Genomic DNA, 22,665 nt, shown 5'->3' with positions numbered 1-22,665 from the left:
ATCATTAATACATACAGATAATTGTCAAAATGCCAAAGATCGGCCCAAAAATCGGCCAGGATGATAATCTGTCGACCTCTAGCTCATATTCTTTGCCTGGTTTGGCTTTTTTTGCATTGCCATGGTAGTCGGTGTTCACGGTGTTCGGGCGTACACAGCCCCCGTCATCGTGGGAATTTTTAAAATCAATACTTCAGTCAATACGCAGCATTTTCAAAAAAAATTGCAATCAAATTTTTTTCCTTTTTCAAACTAATTTTTAGGTAATTTTCTCGTCACATATGACTTATTTCTTGCAGTATGTGGGGAATGTCTTTCCTAGTTAGTCATTGCTCGTTTTTGAAGGAAATGAAATCAGTTTGCGCAGGTTTGAAAGGGTAAAAAAGCTCATGAAACGCATCTTAACGCAACACAGTTAGTTTTGCAGGTTGACATCACTGTGACGTAGTTATTTTATTTTATTTTATTATTATTTCACATGTTGAATGTCTCCTCCATGATGCATAGACTGTTTTTATGGACAAAATTAGTGGAATACACCTTTAAAAAAGCCTTAAATAGTTTCAATCAAAGTTTGTGCTTTGCATTCTCACAGTTAAATAACAGAGTTTTCCAGCTGGTGTTCATATTGAGACTGCGACCCCTCAGGTCATAATTAATCCGTAATCATTTCATCTGTCACGTCTCTGGATGTATATTTCCATCCTCTTAATATCTGTTCCTTAACAATCTCTCATTGGTTGTGATTGCGTAATTTGTTTTTAATATGACGGTGTCTGTGAGCATTATGAAAACACGGCGCAGATATACTGTAAAAACAACATGTTATCATCTTATCATTATCTTTTTATTAACTTCTCCCAAACAGCAAACATCCGTCACTCAGGCCGTGAAGTTGGAGCGCCGCGTTCGCTGTCATCCATCTGCTCTGCACTCGTCTTCGCTGCAGGCCTTTAGCCCGCTATGTCACATACGGTAACGCGGGAATTAGCAGAATAAGCAGATATTATCTTACAACTCCATAATGGGAGCACATAACTAAATACCTCGAGGAAATTGCATAAACAAAAAGGTAATTGATTCCAGGCGAGCTGCAGGTGGACACTTAATTACAGGAAATTTATTAAGCAATGTCCATTAATCACAGTGACATGCAGTTATTAAAGGGATGCACAGTTTGCACTCGCTGGGTAATGCAATAATATAAGACGAGACGCTCAACCAATCGGATTGTTTTGCACAGACGAGAGACCCAAACATGCTTTAATTCAGATAAATAACGAGAAGAGGTGAAATTAAGCTTTTACACAATATGTACCACTGTACCACTTAATGTTTACATCTGGTACTGCTGATACTTTTACTGCGAAGACTACGCTACTGCTGCTCTTACTGATACTTTATTACTGCCTATTCAGCACATACATTCGCTGCCGCAATTACAACTCCTGTACTATCACTAGTACTGCGAATACTTGTACCACTTATGCTGCTGCTGGCCGACACTCATGTTACTAAAACTACGGCTACGACTGAGATTACTGCAACTCCGATTACTTTCTCGAGTACTATTAACACTTGTACTGCATCTATTGGGATGCACAATTATGGCCAAAATGATAATCACTATTATTTTGATTAATATTAACCCTTAGGGAACACGCATTTTACATGCTTTTCATTCTTCATTTTTTAAAATATTTTGGCTGTGTTCATGCGTATATTTCCAGCTCAGCTCCTCTAAGTCAAAAATACACTGTGGAAAATAATTTTTTAAAAATTCATTCTGTTAAGTACAAAAAAAGCTCCATTGAAAGCCATTCAAACTGCACTGCATGCAATTTTCCACCCAATTTTAACCATATTTTGAATATGGAGAAAATAAATGCTATTTCCACAAGGTGCACTGTCACAATCAGTGTTGCTGCAAATCAGTGACACATTTCAGGCTGTGATCATCAAAAAAAAAAATCTAATAGTATAATAAAGTATAATAAAAATAATTCATTTTCTGTGGGTTTTTTTCCTGTCAAAAACATTTCGCATCCTGACAAAAACCTGACATTTACAGAATTTAATTTCTAAAAATGACTGAATATTTGAGGTTTTAAAAAGTGAAAACTAAGTTTCTAGAAAGTACAAAAATTACCTTAAAAAATAGCAAAAAAAAACCTTGCAACAACAAAAAAACAAAACAAAAAAACAAACCCCCAAAACGGGAAAGTCAAAATATTAAATACAAACAAAAAGGAAATGATCAAAACAATTTCTCTAAAAATAATTTTAAATGTAATTATTATGAACATTGTTTAGTTTTAGACAGTTAGAAATATTTCCCCAGCTTTTTTAAACTTTTTTTTTTCTTGCAAAGTGCCTTTTACCTCATCTTTTCAAAAGAATCTAACTGATTTACTCCGCGGTTCAAAGGTTTAAATACTCATTAAAGGCGTCTGAACGCAGCACAAGAGAAGTGATGTCGCTCCCAGTTTCAAAGGGTTAAAGTAAAGCGTTACGTGTACTTATACTGCTACTACTACAGTACTACTTGCTGTTGCTGCCTCTGCTCCGACTAAAACGCCACTCTACGTGTACTACCAGTGTTACTGCTATGAGTGCAGCTGCTAATACATCCATATTTACAAGTAAACATCACAAATTCGACATCAGAAATAATGAAAACCAGTAATCGGTAAATCTGAAGTTGAGTGCAGGAGGGTTTGGGATACGTTGAAGCGGACTCGTGGCTGTGACAGTAATCCTCGCTGACAGACCTCTCTTTCCAAGAACCTGTCTGCATCCTCCTGAAGGAGAGACTCTGAGAAATTGGCCTTATTCCCCACACACTCGGAGGCAAGTGGCAATTAAAGCGCTGATTAACGCGAGGCCGCTCTCGAACACAACTTCATAGGAGTCTGACAGAACAGTGGGGAGAAGGGGAGATAATTCAGAAATCTCCTGACCTTGTGCTTATTATCTCCGGTTAATGACTGCCGCCGCCGCCGCCGGCCTCCTGACGGAGCGGGAACCTGGTCAACCTGTTTGATTAATTTTCTTTATTTCGTTGGGTTTCTCCGAGCCCGTGTTGGTTTTGTATACAGCGGAGGCATCGCAGAAGTCACATCCTCGGGGGCATCAGCCTAATTTGTTTATATAGTGCTTTCTGTCCCCGTTTCCACGGCGATATGACATTACATTGTGTTCCTTTAGTGTTGCAAAGACACATATATTACACACGTTTATGTCTCTTACTAAATGATTCAATCGGCTGTTTGTTTTTCATGAAGATGACACATTTTTACACATCAGAATAAATAAACTGTCTCATAAACATGTTATTTTAGGGAGGGTGGAGGGGGGAAAAAATCACTTAAAAAATCAAATCCAACCTCAAATCATCACAGTCTTTTGTTACATTAGATCACATGACATTTATATAATCATAGTTGTCTTGTATCTTTTAGTTTAATTACTAAAGGTGAGGACTAAATATAGATCCAGCATCGTATAGGGATATATTGTGTGGCTTAATTTTATCAATAAATGGACACAAAGCATCTTTTTAAAAAAAAAAAAATTACAAACAGGCTTATCAGGCAGGTCATGAAATTCCTGGAAAAGTCATGAAATATCACATTCACATTTTCCAGGCCTGGAAAAGTCATGTAACTAGTAAAAATCATTTTAAGTTTTTGAAAAATTATGAAAATATTTTTTGTGATTAATTTTTTCTTTTAAGTTTTTTGGCAAATTTTAAAGAAAACTTTGGCAGTGTTTTTTGTGCCAGTTTTATTTGCAAAAACCTTTATAAAATTTTGGCAATTTATTTATTTTTTTTACCCCTAAAAACACCTTTAGATAGCATTTTTTATGAAAAAAAATCTCCAAAATAACACCATTTATCACAACCAGAAACTGTAAAAAGAAAAAAAATATTGCTGGACTTTATCATTTTTTTTTCTATATTTCAAGGCATCCGCTAAATCTGAAGGTCATGACCTCACGTGTGTTTTTGTCTTTTTCTCCTTTATTTATAGGAGAGCCAGGCTGGAAAAAAGGTGGGATGACTCACAGCAAAGGACCACAGGTTGGAATCGAACCCGAGACGCTGCAAAGGACTCAACCTAAATGCTGCAAAAACTCCAGCAGGTGAGTGAGAGTTTTCCCCATTTCACGTGTGTTTATATTATACTATAAAGCTATATACTTTAAACTTTATACTATAAAGCACATACGGATTCAGAAACCGTGCCTTTAAAAGAGCCGCCAGGATTACTGTGACGCTGTGATGTCACAAAGCCAGACGGAGACTTCGGGCCGTATTGTATTCATTTTGTCCATATTTGTGCACGTTTTCTGAAGGCGTAGGGATACTTACGAAACGGAGCGTTACCACCAGAGATCGCAGGGCAGTTTAGCAAAGTTCAAACGAGACATGACTGAAGGAGACGATGAGAAAATATAAATAATGGCAGAACCGAACAAATCGGTGATAAATAATAACATTATTGTAATATATAGTGAATAATTGTCTGTCCACGTGTCGGGAAGGCCGCGCAGACCTCCGCCGTCTAAAACACTGCCTCCGTTTAAAGGTATTATCACATTTTCCCGACGTCCTTCACCGTCACCTTGTTTGTTGTTGTGTGAAACTTTGACCCTCTAGCGCCACCTATTCGCTGTGTTTATGCCATAATAAAGGATGCGTGGAAGTATGAACGTGTAAATGGACATATCGATTTTTGTACGGAAAGTGTTGTATTTCCTGGAAGACCCAGAAATGCTAACCAATCAGAGGCTGTTTTTGGTTGTTTTTTTAATTGTTTTGGAGGGTTTTTAAAGAGACAGGTTTATATATTTAGACTGACAACATGAGAAAAATGGTGTTTTTTGCATGTAGGCATGTTCGTGTAGAAACCCGAAATACAAGCATAAACTTAAAAAAACAGCACAACACGGGACCTTTAAGTGATTTCATGCTATTTCTTGATCACTTTTTAATTAACTAATTTTATCTTATTCATTAAAATAAAACACAATTTTTGGCCATAATTGGCAAAAAAACAAATATCTGCTGCAAAAATCAGCCTGGCCAATAATCTGTCGACCCCCATTAAAAAGAAAAAAATCACGGATACTGCTTGATAAAGGTTTTTTTTGCATTTTTTGGAGCATTTGTAGCGTATTTTGGCAGTTTCTTTAATTGTTGGTCGCACAGTCGTCTCTTAAGCTGCTGCTGATTACACTGATAATGGAAAATCACCACGTTTTACTGGTCTCGGGTGTTTTTTATCCCGATACGTGATAAAATCGTGAGTCGTTCGGTCCCTGCTTGGCGCTCAGACAGTTCTCGTTGCACAGAGCAGAGTTGGTGTGACAGCAGCTGGTTGACTCACTTCTATTGATCCATAATGTGATCAAATTCATTCTGGTTATTTCGTGCTGTGGGCCACTTAAACTCCTCGTTATTAAGCACGGGGTCACACTCAGCGTCTGCTGTGACCTCGGGGTGAGGCTTGTGCATCCAGCCGACCGCGGCGGCTGCAGGAACCGGCGACGGCCGCACGCGCCTCAGTTTGATCCCATAACAGATTGATATACCAAATAGGAGCTGACACGCATTGCTAAAGATGCCAATGGTAATTAATTAGCATCTCATTTTGACCGCGGCACAACAGGATGTGGAGCTTGCTTCTCGATGCCATTTCCCCCCTAGGCTTTGTATTATCAGGGTCAAAATCCCGGCTCCGCGCTCTGAGGGCCGCTTAATAAATTGAGGAGGGCACGTTGACAGTCAGATTTTCATGGCGCGTCCCCGTCTCGCTGGTTCCCAGCGCCCCTGGCTATGACAAACGGTCCCAGCCTCGCTGCCGTCGAACGCAGCTCAGGAGATCAAAAGGGGACTTAAAATGCGTCTCGTTGGAGTTATTAGCTGAGAGCATTTTGACATTTGGCCTGTGTCTCTGATTGAGATGGAAGGAGGTCAAACACGACGGAGGAGGTGCAGTGTTTTTTAAAAAAAATCATTTAAGATTGATGATCAACAAAATAAGAGCTTTTTTCCCACATGGAGCAACATTTACAGCTCGGCTTTTACTTTCTGTGTGGATGCTGCTTTTTTTAGTTTATTTTAACCCTTCAGTACATAAGCGTATTGGTTTGGTTTCTTTCAAAAACACAGGGAAACAAGATATGGCTCAAAAATAGCAAGAAATTAAAAGTTACCTGATAATTTAGTGAAAATATGTGAAAAATAAAAAGCAATTTTTGCTAATTTATGCAATGTAAAATTCCATAAGCTTATGCTAATAAAGTTAGCATGTTGTATATGTGGGGGGCAGTTGTTTTGTTTATGATCCTTGATAATTATTGAGCTGATTTTTAACTTTTGTTAGATGTTGTTAATCCAAGTTTTGGCGAAGTTTGACTTCAAGTCAGAGAGCCCTCAAGTTTTAGAAGAAAGATAAAGGTTTAATTAAAACGCATTTTCAAACACGAGGAACCAGTTTTAATTATTTACAATTATTTCTATGTGTTAAAGGAGCATATGTTATGAGCACAAAGCGATCACAGTTCCCTAAATGGATCAGAAATCGTATCGTGGCGGCGTTTGTGAAATTGCTTTGTTGTTTTACTGTTGCTTTTTCGGCATTTTAGCTCCGATTAATGTAGTTTTATTTATTTAAGTATTTATTTGTTGCCAGAGGTGACATTTTGCACGTTGCATAATTGCACATTTTTAATTGTATTTTTTTCTCTTTTTTTTAATTTCTTTTTTATTATCGATCATTTTCTTTTTATTTAATTTTTGGAGGCAGTTGTATGAATACTTTTAGCATTTTACTGTTGTCGTTGCGCTTTTCCTGGTGTTACATTTATTGTTGTATCCTATCATTATCCAGATTATCCATATTATATCTTATTATAAAAGTGCTTTACACCCCGAACAGATCCATACTTTCCTGTATTTTAAGCCAAATTCTGACTCTACATTTTTCCAGTTTTTGTCGTCCAGTTTCGGTGACCCTGTCCACATTGTAGCCTCAGTTTCTTGTTCGTATCTGACAGCGGTGGCGCCCGCTGTGGTCGTCTGCTGCTTAAAGGTTTGCCGTGTTTTGCGTTCGGAGATGCTTCTCTGCAGACTTCGGTTGAAACGAGTTATTTGAGTCACTGTTGCATGTTTATCAGTCTGGCTGTTCTCCTTTCACCTCCGGTCATTTTCGCCCAGAAAACTGCCGCTCACTGGATGCTTTCTCTGTTTCGGACTATTCTCTGTAAACACTAACGATGGTTTTGTGTGAAAATCCCAGTAGATCGTCAGTTGTCTGAATACTTAGACCAACCATGTGCTCTCTCTCTGTAAATGGAATTAAAAGCGCGTCTCATGTAGGCGCCGATCCCAAATATAAGCCCCCTGAGTTCAGTGATTTCAGCAAATAAAAGCCTGGCCTGTTAATTGTGGTTTTACCGTATATCACCTTTCTTCCCTGCTCTGATGCTCAGTCTGAGCTTCAGCGGATCGTCTTTATTTCGTCTACGTGCTCGGGTGCATTGGGTTGCTGCCGTGTGATTGGCTGATCAGATATTTGTGTTAAAAAGCAGGTGTACCTAATAAAGTGGCCAGTGAGTGTTTATTAAGCCTTTAAATATACCGAAGCGCTTTACTTCTTTTACATAGCGCCATTATACATTATTGCAGGAAAATGAAGAATATAATTAAAGAACTATTAGACTGTTGTGGATTTGAAATGAAAGTGTACAAAGTCAGCAGCGGTGAGAAAACATTTTTCTGTCATGTTCTGTTTTCATTCCTCCCTGCGTTTTTTAAAGTAGTGAGCTTAAAGCTCCCCAGGGGTCACAGAGTTCTCAACATATTACAGCGCTCTAAATGACCATGGAAAGTTTGAATTCAGGTACGCAAAAGAAAAACACCCAAATTGCAGTTACAGGCATTTTCCATGACAGCAGCAATCTAATCCTCTTTTTTTTCTTCTTCTTTTGGGGTAAGATGTTTTTATAAACCCCTCGGGGTTTTCGTTGCCTCAACCGCACTCTGTTTGTATCCCTCTTTTTTTCCTCCTTTCTTTTTTTCGTACGTGCAAATAAACTAAAAAGGCAGCAGGAAAGCTCGGAGGTGGAAAAAGAGGAGAGATGACAAAAGACAGAAGAGCAGAACTGATGTGTTTGATGAAATTATGGCTTTGGTTTGGAGCGAGCGGGCGCCAGAACGCAGCGGTATTACATTTTTAACCTCAACAACCCTGTCAGAACCTGTTCGGACTTTATCATCAAGAGCTCGCTGTGCGCTTCCAGGTCTGCAAAATTACACAAATCAATATGAAATCAAGACGACTTGTGTCAACAAAAGCATCGTCCTTCACTTAAAGTGGAAATTTGGGGCCGAGCTGCTGTTTACCTGTAGGCTTTGAGTGTTCAGGTTCACTGTTTTTAAGGAATGCTCTTGTGCTCTGGGCTCGAGAAAAAGGAACAAAGGCTGCAAAACATTTGTTGTGAATTAAGTCTTGAGGGGTTGAAAGAGAAAAAGCACCTAGAGGCTGCAGCCCGAGGAGTGACGGGGGTACGGTAGGTAGATTGAAGCGTCCTGCCTCTGCCAACCACACGGCCGCAGTCAGATACTGTGGCTTATTGGATCCAGGCTCTGCGGATTTGGGGGAACGAGGCACGGCTCGCCCGCCCAGTCAAACCACAACAGAAGGCATGAAAACAAACTTCTCAGAATAGCAGTCCTCTCCGTCGTTTGGCTGCCTGTTCAAAGATTTGTGGGGAGATGTTTGATCTTAGTTCAATAATCAGCCGTTTTTGTCAAACGCTGCAGCAGGCGACTTAGCACTCTGGTGTCTCCAAATGGCAGCGAGAGGCAACTGCCTGAAGTTTAAAGGTGCAGGCCGCAACTTTTCACCTCCAGGTCGATTTTAAGCCTCCAACTCCCGTGCTCCTGTGGTTAAATTCCTTCCCTAACACCTGTCAGTCACCTCCACAAACTGTCAGCGGTCCCCGAGGCTGACCTGCCGGAGCCGGGACCCCGTCTGCCTTTAATTTCCAGAACAGGAAATCAGTAGAAGAAGCTGTTAGCTTTGGAACATGAGCGAATTGGCCTGATTTCTTCCCAAAACATGAGCAACTTAAGAAGAAATGAATGAAAATTGGCAAGGAATTTGTAAAAATTGCAAGAAAGTTACCAAAAAAGTAAAAAAATAAATAAAATAAAATAAACAAGGACACGAAGAAAGAAATTTGTTTAAAAAAAAAAAGCATAACAAAAAAAACTGAAAATGAACACAAAAAATATAAAGTTAAAAAACCCAAAGCGGACAAGGAAATTTAAAAAAAAGTGTTGAAAAAGTCTTTTTTTTGGGCTACTGTTTAACATATTTTGTAAAAATACCAAACCAACTTTACACAAAATACATTCCTAGTATTACTAATTTAAAATCGGTGCTTGCTGCATCGTGTGACTGTCGAAACAGTTGAAACATCACAAGGATCATGTGATAATAGTCATTTCTGACTATATGATGGATTTATTTCTCACAATATCGTGTTGTTTTTTGAGTTTCAAGCAAAGTGGAAACAGTTAGCAGACATAGCAGACGTAGCAGACGTTAAACAGACAACAAAAAGCATAAAAACATAAAATCGCACATATCAAATTGTATTTACAAGATATTTCTGTCGTGTTAAAATGGGTGTGGCTTTGATGTTTGTGACGTACCAGTATGTGCTGGTCTGCTGCCGTGTGCAGCCAGTTTGTGGCAGGAACGTCAAACAAGAGAGTAAAGTGACTGGGAAAAGATGGATAGACATATAGAAAATGGCAATAACAGAAATGGATGATAGGCTACCTTTATTGAAAAGATTCAAATATGCAACAAGAAACTGCTGAAACTCAGCTTAAATTAAGTAATTAGATAGATATTAGAGAAAAGGTTTGAAATTTGTTGGTATACATCTCTAATGTGCATAAACGACACATTTTGGGGGGAAAACGTAGGGTTTGACCGATGTTGGTTTTTCAGGGATGATACCATTACATAGATTATTAGTAGTTAATGAAACCGATAGCTGATATCTGGAATCGATATGCATTCACAGTAAAAATGAAAATCTTTCCGTCCAAATTCAGAATTTTGAATATAAAAAACTTTATAGCAAAACTTTGTTTAAATGCTTTAAATTACTGAAACGTTCAGCATCATACACAGAAAGTTCCCTTTTTTATAAAGAAAAGTGAAAATTTAAATCAACAATCAATAAATACAAATAGCTCCTTGAAGTTTAACAAAGTAAAAGTTCCTCCCATGCTGACACCGTCTTTGCACTTTTTAATGAATTAGTTTATCAGCCATCATCGAAATAAAACGCCCATACAGATAACCGACCAAATGCCAAATATCGACCAGGTCGAGAATCCGCCACCCCTGAAAAAAACGGCACCTTTAAATCCCCAGAAAGCACGCGGTGTGACATCATCAAATGACAGCTGCAGCTTTAAGATATTTGAGAAAACAGTCTGAGTTTTTACGGAACAAAACAAACAGCCGAGGCCGGAGCGAGACAGAGGAGCTCGAAGAGACGACGTACATTATGAGAACATCAATGCATAATAAGCGCCTGCAATTAGCCCGGCCCAGCCATTGGCGTATTCTAATTAATGTGCTGCCTGCACGTCGCATCACTCAGAGCAGGCTCGGTCTAATTTGGGTGTGGGACGGGTGGGTGGGTGGGGGACGCAGATCAGATCCTGGGATAATTGTGGGTGACTCCAGTCCCTCTCAGTCGGCGGGGTGGGACGGGGCTCAGGTCTCCAAGGAACGTTAAAAAACTGTAAATTCCCCCTTCATCATTTGAACATGTGCCCTGCAGAGCTCGCTGCGAGAACACAGGCCGGGAGGAGGAGGAAGGAGGGGGGCAGAAAGAGGAAAAAAAGTGTTTTACATTCACAGATGATCCTAATTTGGTGTGGTTTGGAGTGTAATTTAGATCAAACATAGCCATGTAAATGAGTCAGGGTTTTCATAATTAGGTGCCTCTGAAGAGGGGTGGAGAGCGAAAAGGGAAGAGAGGGGAAGAGCTCGGACCACATCAGTAGGTGTGGCGCTGAGGCCGGGCATCCACTGGTGGGCAATTTTTTATTTTTTTTCCCCAGTTTGGAGGGGAGAAAAGAGAGCGCGAGCTGCAGAGAGCAGGCAGGGGTTAGTTTAGGGAAAAAAACACACTCCCAGCGGCACACGGCAACAAAATAGGTCACTCTGCGCCGATTTGGCTTGTCTGTTTCCACTAAGCAACCGACTCGGCTCAGTGTTTGGTACAGAGGAAGGAACTGGCCTGCTGCCAGCACACAATACACACACACACACACACACACACACACACACACACACACACACACACACACACACACACACACACACACACACACACAGAAGAGGCCTGTTTTCCCCCAGTGGGGCCTGTTGATTGAGGATTACCACACTGAAATATTACGGGTATTGTGTAGGTGTAATGTTTACATTTACATTTTGGGTGAGACGGCGCACAATGAGGAGCAACAGTGGAATGAGACTTTCTATCAGCAGCATAACAATGAGCCAGCAGGAGGAGGGTAACAGTCTCTGTGCAAAGACAATAAACAGGTAAATAAATGCACTAAAAAACACGATGGAAATTAAATTTAATGCCATCTGACTCAAAAATCAGGTTTTGTACCTCTCCTGCAAAATCCCTGCAATAATCCCTGTTTTTATCGCATCTCGTGAGCTAATAAAAATGTAAAAAATAAACCCAAAAATACAAAAAAATGTCCCTGTACACAGACAATAAATAAGTAGATAAATAGACTAAAAACAGGATGGAAATTAAATTTAATGTCATCTGACTCACAAATCAGGGTTCATACCTCTCCTGCAGTAATCCTTGTTTTTATCACATCTTGTGTGTTAGGAAAATAAAATAAATGCATGTATTTTTTTTATATATATAATCTTATTTATTTGTTTGACTAGATTTTTTTATTAATTTTTTAATGCATATTGCAAAATTGCAATAATCTTGTGTGATGACTGGAGTATCGTGATATTTTTTCTAATATTTTTTTTCTGATTTTATCATGATACTTGAATTACAACACAATATTATTGCGATTTTACCTGTTTTGCAATATGCTGAGTATCACAGTAATATATATTGCGAGTAATTTTTTAAAAAAATTTTTTTCAACTTCAAATCATTTCCCTGAAGATAAACCTCGTCCACATCTGTTTTTATTTAAATAAGAAAATAATTTTGGTCAGTTTATCTCACTTCAGTTGTCTTTATTTGTCTTGTAACTAAGAGATATTATTACTGTTGTAGCTCAGTTTGTGTTTGCAGTATTTTACATTTTGTATTAAGAATTGAGATTTTGCATTCGTATATTGGATATGATTTTACAGCGCAAAATATCATTATGCAGTGTTATATTGTCTTTTTCCCTCACCAAATGTATATAAATACCGAAATTTAAATTTTTATTTATGTGTATATATATTTTATTAATATAATAACTATGTATAATGTTGAAAATCAAATTAAATCTAAAAAATGTATTCAAAATGGAGCATCTTTAAAAAAAGAAGTCAGTAAGTAGGTAAGTAAATATGAGGGCAAGTAAATATATAAATAACTAAATAATTTAATAGTCTAATGCATAATGAATTAAAATTAAATAAAAATCCCCCAAAAATGATTATGCATGTGACAGTCTAAGAAATGAATAAGGTCACAATTAAGTTAGAAAGTAAACATAAAATAAATTGAATTAAAGAAACAGACTTTCAAATTGGAGTTGGATGATTTGCATAATAGGTTTGAAAAAAGCATAAAACATAATGCATGTTTACTTAACAGAAATGAAAGGTCCTGAATCATATGTGATGACGGAAATCTTTCATTAACTGCACATTTGTTGCAGCGTTTGTGTTCTGCAGTTGTAATGTTGGCTTTGTTGTGTCGGTGGGTGTAAAAATGTGCTCGGAGCGACGCTCCGTGAACCCCGTCAGTCAAAAACAGGAGTTTAAAACACAAAGACGTGACAGTATGGATGTTTAAGTCGGGCCGAGATTAGATGATGAGTTTACAACTGAACCAATAGACGTGGAGCAGCAGATGATAGATTGTTACTCGGAGCTGCCAACACGCAGAAACTGCAGCTTTCACTCTGCCTGTAACCCCACAAAAGCCTGAACTCTGGAGCTCCGAAAAGCCAAAGCGTTTCGCCGCCTGTCTGTCTGTACTTCCAGATAAGAATCACATTCGGGGTTTTTCAGCTCTGCAGACGATGCCAAGAGTCTAAAAGTATGTCGGAAAATGCATGTGATGTGCAGTTTACTAACATAAATGCTGCTTTGTCTGCGGCTTTTTTAAAAGTACAAACAGTTTGCAAACTCTCGTTGCCAAAGTGTGCAAAAGTTTCCGCCAGCGAGGGGCCAGCGGGGCCACCTGCACAGAAGGTAAATGCAACATGGCGGGATTGTGAACCTCCCAAGGGATGCTGGGATAGCCACATGGCCCGCCAGATCTGCCAGGGTGGCCCCTGCGACACCCGGCTGGGTGCCGTGCTGGGCGACACGCAGCTAAGCCCGGGGATTAGCTCACGGTGCCACCTATCTGATGAAAGCAGAGCCAATGGGATTGTGTCCCCGCTCCGCGTTTACGCCCCCCCCCCCGCTCTCCGTCTCTCTACTATCTCGTTTGCTACTCTCTTTGTTTCTGGCAGCCGTGGAAAGCACATACATGCTACCATGCTGCTCGTAAAATGTATTGTTGGCTCCGAGCTGGTATTATCTTGGACTGAGGAGCGAGAGGCTGTCCAAGGAAGGGGACATTACCTCAGCGCTCCATCTGAAGAGTTGACGTCCCTCATGTGATGAGACACGTCCTCTCGCACAGTGATTGAGAAGCTGCGTTTAAAGCAGATTATGCTGCATTTGAAAGGACAGTCAGTCCATTAAATCCCTCGCTGACGACATGATTGAGCGTTTTCGGCTGCGTCCTCCGTGTTTAGATCTGAAACGACACTCAGTGCGTCGGCTCGGGACATTTTTAATGTTCAGAGTGACAGCGTCGAGCAGGAATACTGCCATCATTTTCATGGTTTTTTAAGCTAAAGCTGAAGGTTTACGTCAGCGTGGCTCGCCATGCTTCGCTTGAGGGCCACTTTGCAAAATGACATGAGGCCAGGGGCCAATCACAGAGGCCCCATATGTGTTTGTAGGATTTTAGTACATATGTAGGATTTTAGCTTGTTACTTGAATTTTAGGACATTTCTAGGACTTACAGGTGTATTTCGGATTTGATAACATTTCTAAGATTTTAGAACATCTCAAGGATTTGTGGACATTTCCAGGATTTCAGGACATTTCCAGGATTGTATGAAGTTTCTATGGCTTAAGGACATTAGGGTTTTAGAAAGTTACTAAGATTTGGGGACATTTCTAGGATTTTAGGACATTTCTCAGACTTAAGGACATTTCTAGGATTTTAGGACATTTCTAGGATTTTAGGACATTTCTCAGACTTGAGGACATTTCTCAGACTTGAGGAAATTTCTAGGGTTTTAGGACATTTCTCAGACTGTAAAAGGTTTCTATGATTTTAGGACATTTGTAGGATTTTTGGATATTTCTCAGATGTTTGGACGTTTCTAAGATTTTATGTTGTTGGCTTTTGTGATGTTCTTTTTAGGACATTTTGGGGGATTTTAGGACCTTTCTTCGATTTCAGGACCTTTCTTGGATGTTAATAGGTTTCTAGGATTTTAGGACATTTCTCTGATTTTGGGTCATTTTGGAGGATTTTTGGACCTTTCTTCTATTTTAGGAAATTTTTAGGATTTCAGAACATTTCTTGGTTTTAAAGACATTTCTTTGATTTTAGGATATCTGTAGGATTTGAGAACGTCACTCAGATTTTAGGACATCTCTAGGATTTTAGGACATTTCTAGGATTTGAGAACAGTAGGGGTTTAGCGAGGACTTCTGTTGGGGTTGCGGGGATCCTCCACTGGCACTTTTTTTGATAAACAAGCTCTATTTTGATGCCGATTTATGCACTCTGGCACCTCATGTATATTAAAGTACAAAAACAATTCTCAGTCTGAATCACATATTAATTTTTTATGAATTGGAAAATGTTTGGGGTTCACCCGGCACCCTCCTGGGGGCCAGATTTTGCCTGTGGGCCGTAAATTGAGTATCACTGGATCATGTGGTCTTTTAAAGAAGAGTTAAAGACGTGAGTGAAGTCTTAGTAAACATCTTTAAACCCGTGACAACCTTTAAAGGTGCAATCTGTGCAGTTACAGCCTCAGTTAGTGTCTCATTTACGACTTTAGGTTTGAGTCGTCTGCATTCATGATTCTGCTTAAAGGGGCAGTCTGCCAGTTTAACTGATGAAGGTCGAGTCCTGAGGGAGTCCCTCAGAGAGTCCCTCAGAGAGTCCCTCAGAGAGCAGCTGGTTAACGTCCTCTGTGGCTTCACAGGACTTTTGTGTAGGAGTCTGAGAAAATGACCCCACTGATGTCATCATGGTTATCTCCTGACCCGGAGTCTGTTACAAACTTGGGATGTGGTTTTTGAAAGATATGGGTCCCTGCCAACATCTGTATGTGGGGCGTAAATTTAACCCTTTGGAACCTGGAGCGACATCATGTTTCAGACTCCTTTCACAAGTATTTAAACCAACTTAAAACACCATGCAAATTGTTTTGTTTTTTCAAAAACAAAGAAAAGGGCAACTTGGCAAGAAATGCCCCAAAAAGAAATTAGTAGATTTAAATAAAAAAAAATGTCCAGAGAACTATGTATTTATATTTCTTCTAATTATACATTTGAAGTTATTTTACAGAATTATTAGATTTTTTAAATGTAATTTCCTTGTTTATTTATTTATTTTTTAATTTTATCTTCTTTTTTTTAACCAAATTTAAGGTCATTTTATACTGCTTATTTTCTTAAGTTGCTTTTTGCCTTATTTATATATACATTTGTTTTTTTTTGTTTTTTTTTTTAAGAATTTAAGCTCATTTGCTCAGGTAAAAAATAAAGATTTCACACTTGTGTTTAACACTGCACTGACTCCAGAGTGAGACTGACTCACAGCCCTCAGCACATGCTGTTAACAGCTACATCTAAAAGTTTCTCGGCTGAGCTTGCACTGGTGAACTTTGGTTTCACGTTTCGTGCGTGACTCTGCGGAGAGTGTATGTTGCACGCGGCTGCATGCAACGGACCGTGACCCCGTTTTATGACGTGACCCTGCAGCCCTTCAGTGGCGGTGACTCTTCACTGTGACTCACGCTGAAAACCTGCAGTCTGTAAAGTTTCTGTTTCACCACAGAACTGCGTCTACATAACACTTTTTCTTCAGCTCTTCATTAGCAGCAGTTTGTGTCCCGATGTTAACATTGACAAGCTATTGTGAGCGAATGGAAGTAGATTTCCTTTTGATGATAACGAGACAGGCCGAAGGGTCTCCCCTGTGCTGTATAATCATGTGTCAGCACCGTGGCATTGGTGTCGAGCAAAATGAGGCCGCGGAGCCGTAGGACACCTCCGATCTTTGGCACCTCTGTGTGATCCAGGTAGTCTTTTCATACCTAATTAAAAAATCCTCCTTATGCACAACATGCATTTTACATGATTAACAAAATCTGATCTTCAGTTGAGGACTTATTTCAAATTAGCAGGTATCAGCAGCTTGAATAATGCAACACCTTCTCTGGTTAAAGTAAAACTCCCCTTGAATTATGAAGGACGTTATTAGGTAGCCGAGGACCTTTGCTATTAAAATAGCTCAGCCTTTGAGGAGGTAATCACTTATGTGTTTGAAAAGTTAAGCTCTCGTCCTTCTTCTAGAATGGATATATGACATTTTGTAATGAAACTCTTCAAGTTATATCTGAAATGACCTGTCATTCAAACAAATTAGATCTAAATGGAGCTGCTTGAGTCCGTCTACCCGGCTCCCACGTCATCTCTGCGTGAGCCAACCTCTCTGATGCTCTCTAATTAAAATGGACACTTGTGTGCTATTTCTGCAGACTGCAAATTAAAAAAAAATCTACTGTATGCATCGGATTTATTTTTTGGTAGGTGTGCTTTAGGTGGAGCTGATCAGCTGCATTATGTCGCATTATTATGGCCATGAATCTGTGCTGGGAAGCTGTTTTATTGAGCTGACACCTTTAAAAACTGAAGCAACATCGCTTTTGTTGTGCTGCTTTCAGACACTTTTCACGAGTATTTAACCACTGAATGTGAAGTGAAATGGTACGATTTCTTTCAAAAACATGGTTAAAAAAAGGCAATGAGCAAATTGGAGATGATCCACAATTTGCAAGAAAAATATTCTAAAAAAACGCTAGGGAAAATATCTCAGAAAAACAAAAAAAGCAAGGGAAAAATATTTATAATTATATTTATTTTAAGTACTTTTTGAAGTAATTATCTTGTTTTTTAAACCTTTATTACTTTTTTTTTTTTTTTACAAATTTTCCAGTTATTTTCTTTTACTAATTTCTTGCTAGTTTCTTCTTCTTCCATTGCTCTTAGCAAATAAAGTAATTACAAAAAGATTACCTCAAAATATAAAAAAGGGGCAATCTGAAAAAGTGCTTATAATAACAATAATAATAATAATAATAATAATAATAATAATAATTCAGTAGAATTATTTCTTTCATATTATTCTTATTATTTCTATTTCTTTCTTGCAATTTGCAGACCAGTTTTTGCCAAATTTCTCATCGCCTTTTTAGATTTTGAAGGTTTAAATACTTGTTAAGGCGTCTGAATGCAGCACACAAAAGCGATGTTGGTTCAGGTTTCAGAGGGTTACGTTGGTAAATCTATTCTTAACTAATAAGGGAGTGATTTGGTCATTTCTTTACTTTTCACTCTGTCCTCCACGTAAGCGGTGAGTTACAGAGAAAAACCACAAAGAAGTGCACTCATGGATCGACATAAGTCACCCTCTAAACCTCTCCTCGCCAAAGCCCACCGTGTCCCCTCCCCCTCCCTCACCTCACCCCACCTACCCTGCCTCCCAGAGCGACCCGAGGCCGGGCACAGAAGGGACGGCGCTGCCAAGCACAGCACATGGCTCTGGGTCTGGGGACAACAGAAGTCGAGGTCCCTGCAGGGCCCTTCGGCTTTTACAAGGCTGTACCCCCCCCCACACACACACACACACTCACACACCCACCCCCAACACTCAGCACACACCTCAGGCGGAGGGGGGAAAGCACACAGTCGTCCCTGCGGGAGAAGTGAGGCGACAGGGACTGTGATTCCTCAGAGCTACACTCCCCTCTCCTCTCTCCTCTCTCCTCTCCACCTCTCCTGCGTCTCCCCTCTCCTGCAGGCTACGTCCTGCACATGTGATACGACAGACAGTCTCATGCTGCATTACACATACACCTCTCTGTCCCTGTCTGCGTGGCTTAGAGCCATGTTCCCTGATGTAGCATCAAAACTGGGACACGAACATGACACTCGTCGACGCAGGAGAGGGTGGAGACGGTTTGAATCATACAGGAGCATTGTCAGGTTGATCGCTACGCGCTCGTTTCTTAAAGTCACATCAATATGTCTGACAGATAACTTGATTAAATATTGGACGCCGTCCAAAAAGTGTAAACAATTAGAATTAGAAGCAGTGGGCGGAGAGAGGCCGTTTGATTGGATGAACAGGGAGGGAGGGACACTTCATGGCTTCATGATTCCCTGAAGTCGCACCAGAATACTGCAGGCTGCTCTCGAACGCAGCATTTTTAAATATTTGATGTTAATACCAGGCATTTGCAGAAGTGCATTAATGTCTGTAATTTTTTAGAGTCTGGCCGTTCTCATTTGACTGAAAACACGAGGAAGGTTTTGACCTATTTTGGCGTTTATGGTTTCTTTATTGAATGTTTTTTTTTTTTGTGAGGAAATGTACCCAAGGTGTGTATATATACACACTCATGCATCATTTGTAGTTGAAAAAAAGTGATTAATTGCACTATATCATAATGTATGTTATTGTGGGGCTCAGCATATTGCAAAACGGGATACAAAAAAAAAACAGGGACTGTAGGAGGGATTTGGCAGAAGAGGTAAGAAGCAGAATTTGTGAGTCAGATGACATTTAATTTAATTTCCATCCTGTTTTTAATGTTTTTATTCACCCGTATGCTTAAAAAAGCCAGTCTGTGCACTGTTTGCTCTGCAGCGGCCTCTGTGGCCACAAGTGACTATTTATGAATAACAATAACTGCAAAAACAAGTAGAGAACAGTCACAAAGTCAGCGAACTGACCCAGTAAAATCATCTTTTACACACTGATGTCCAGCTAGCTGAGCAGTGGAGTCTTTTACTCATAATTCAGGACATGTTTACATCCTTTAAAGGCCCAAAAATAATTTATTAAAAAAAAAATCTTCATGTATAATAATGAAAATAATTAATTTCTGTGTTTTTTCCAGCTAAAAACCATAAAGGAATCATGATAAAATTTAGAATAAAAGTTAAATTCTAAAAAAATCAACTCATTGAAAGTAGAAAATATATTAATTTATAAATATTTTTTATAGCCGGATTTTGAAAAGCTGATTTTGTGTGCAGAGCAGTATGAGTGTGAGTATTTGACACTGCACAAAAAAATATAATTTATAAAAATCAATGTTGCTGTGAATCAGTGACATATTGTGACTGTGATAATAAAAAAAATTAATTATGTATGTATATTGACCATAATTCATCTTTTGTGTTTTTTTTTAAATCTAAAAACATAGTGTCATCATGGCAAAAACCTGGCAGTTAAAGAGTTAAGATTCTAAAAAATAAAATAATAAAAATAATAAAATATATTGATGATGTTGGTTAAAAAAATCAACTCAATGAAAGAAAAAAAATAATATGTAATAATGTGTAATATTTTTTAAAGTTTGAATTTGAAAATCACATTTTGTGCGCAGAGCGATACGAGTGTGTGTAGTATCAAAGCGGGCCCTAAGGGTTAATATGAACATGTGACATTGTAGCATTAAATGGGAGGAAATAAGAGGAAGCATAATAAGTCCCCTTCAAGATAAAAATGTAAGGAATAAACTCTTAAGAGGAAGTTTTTTAGATATTTAAAATAATACATTTTCTCCCGGAGTATAAAGAACTAAATAAAATCCTGCATTTTCCTCAATGATAAATGTTTGTTTTCATGCTTTGCAGAGTTTATAATCAAATAGATGTCCTCATATGAATGAGATGAAAGTGTAGGTAAAGTCATTGTTATTAATGCCTGTGTCTTTTCAAGTATTTCTGACGGCGGCTTTAAAGAGTCTTTAAACAGTCTCGCTTACGTCCCCGGGGAACTTTAAAGTCACATCAACCGCCGCTTTTATGAGCCCTTCTCAGAGCAAAACGGATGACATTGAGCGCACTAAGATCCAATATTCTCCGAGCTGAGTGTACATAAAGACCAATGCTCATCGGCGCCTGCTTATTTGCTCTTACAAGTATTAGTTTTTGTATTAGATTCCCCCCCGGCTCAATATGGGCTCGTTTTGAAGTTAAAGTCTCCACTTTTAGACGAAACAAGAAGCCGGAAAAGTTGGAACAAAAGCTGTTTTTTTTTCTTTTTCTCTCAGATCCAGAGAGTTCATTAGCTCTCTCATAATCTGCCGATGTGGCGATAAAAAGTGTGCAGCAACAAAAAGAAGCGGCGAGCCTTTCCCTGACACGCCATTAAACTGTGATGCATGACCGTTGCCGGGAGTACTCCGTCTAAGTATTTCCAGTTGAAAGGTCAACGGGGAGACATGACAGCATTACGGAACGGTGCGCTGTACGTTTTCTTATTCGCCTTGTCATTAATATCTGTCAATTTTAGCAAGGTGTAGAGATTTGGGTTTGATACGGCGGCCGTGATGCATGAAGCGGCGCAAACAATCCGTCCTCGGGTTACAGAGCAGCCCAGTGCAGCCATTTTAATTGACATAACCTGTTTATCTGTAATAGTCCTTGAGCTCCTGTAACCTCCCAATAAAACACTGCGCTCATTTTTCTGCTCTGTTATCTGCAAAAGCAAGTTGTTATCGCAACACCAAGCGTCGGCCGGTTATCTTCCATCACGACTACTTCTAATGGCTTTTAAAGTAGTTACCTGCGAAGTCTTGACATTTATTACGATCATTTTCGAGGAGCGACGCGGCGCAAAGGTCTGCTGCTATCAGGAGGCGACATCATTATGAATTATTGTTTGTGGCCAAGGTAGAAAATTGTACTTTGTGGCTCCGTTTCCCCCGTGATAAATCAACCAGTCACTTTTCACATCTCGGACTCTCAAAGCTGCTGAGCGTAGGACTTTTCGCCCCCTCCCCGCTCGCTGTTTACCCATTTCCTTCTCCCTCCCCGCCGCCATGAAAAAGCTTCCTGCAGGTTGTTTGCTGCAACAGCCAGTTTCCACCATTTCTCAACCACAGATCTTTGCTCAGCCCTGATTATTAGCGCCGGCCTCAGCTGCTACTTTTCAAATATTTATCCGAACGGCACATTTCCGCTTCCTAGGAAGAGGGGAAAAAAAACACAAGTGACAGGGAAATAACTAGACAAAAGGCAGGGTGTATTTATCAGTCCCTATCAGATGGCCGTTAACACGGTTCCTGGACTGTCTGTTAGCTTTGGGAGAATGAGAGGTGAAGCAACACAACTTTATCCCCGACCACATCTCCTCTGGTAAAGTAATCCTCTGTGTGGCGGCGGCGAGATAAGGCCCGCACACTTGCTCACGGCCCAGACGAGTCCGAGAAGAAGTTGCCCGTCACTGCGGCGACGCCGGGGTAACAGAGGTGATCATTGCTCAGTAAGAGGAGCGAGAGTCTCGGAGCGGGACACTGATCTTCTGTCAGAGCCAGGGTCACGGAGCCGGGGAGAGATACGGACCAGAGCGAAGGAAGAGGAGGAGAGGAGGATGATGGGAGAGAGGAGATTGATGGTGCAGGAGGAGGAGACAGAAGGAATTGAGAAAGAGGGAAGGGGGAATAATGGAGACACAACGGTGACAAGAAAGATGGCGCACTGGATGGAAGAGGAAAACAGATTAAAAAGAGTAGAAGGAGAGAAACGTAAAGGGGAGAAATATGAAAAACTGGAATTACCGCTTTGAATTTGTGTGCGTCTGCGAACCCGTCTGTAGCTACGGTTTAAATCCAGATCTGTAGACGATCAGCACGTTTTCAAGATTTGCATCAATAATTCAGTATCTGACCAAATGTCTCCTCTGATGTTAAATAACGGACAGAAAAGTGTTTTTGAGGAACATTGTGACATCGCAGTGAAGTCCGCCTTTGACCTTTTGAATCCAAAAATGCAATCACCCTGTTGGACATTTGTGTAAAAATTTTGTCACAGTTGGCACATGAATTCCTGAAATGTGACCAAAAAATATGTTTTGTGAGGTCATGGTGACCTTTACTTGTGAAAACCAATTTTCTAATCAGTTCTGTTTTGACCCAAAATGGACGTTTGAGCCAAATTTTGTCAAGATGTTCTTGAAATGACACTAGAATGACATGAATGACAGGTCGCATTAGTTATGACTTTTGACCTTTGACCATCAAAGTCTAATCAATT

General features: G+C 39.6%; 1 protein-coding gene across 1 annotated transcript in view; it reads left to right on the top strand.

Moving 5' to 3' along the window:
• The window catches only part of LOC121962891 (uncharacterized), a 326,081-nt gene that overhangs the window by 135,327 nt on the left and 168,089 nt on the right, over nt 1-22,665 (top strand). The window contains exon 8 of the mRNA XM_088074350.1: nt 4,035-4,146. The gene's annotated coding sequence lies outside the window, so the exon portion shown is untranslated. The remainder of the gene's footprint in view (nt 1-4,034; nt 4,147-22,665) is intronic.

The sequence above is a fragment of the Plectropomus leopardus genome, chromosome 24 (genome assembly GCF_026936395.1).
Source record: "Plectropomus leopardus strain MGB_pleo_1.0 chromosome 24, ASM2693639v1, whole genome shotgun sequence".
Lineage (NCBI taxonomy): Eukaryota > Metazoa > Chordata > Actinopteri > Perciformes > Serranidae > Plectropomus > Plectropomus leopardus.
This window is presented reverse-complemented; position numbering and strand designations above follow the sequence as displayed.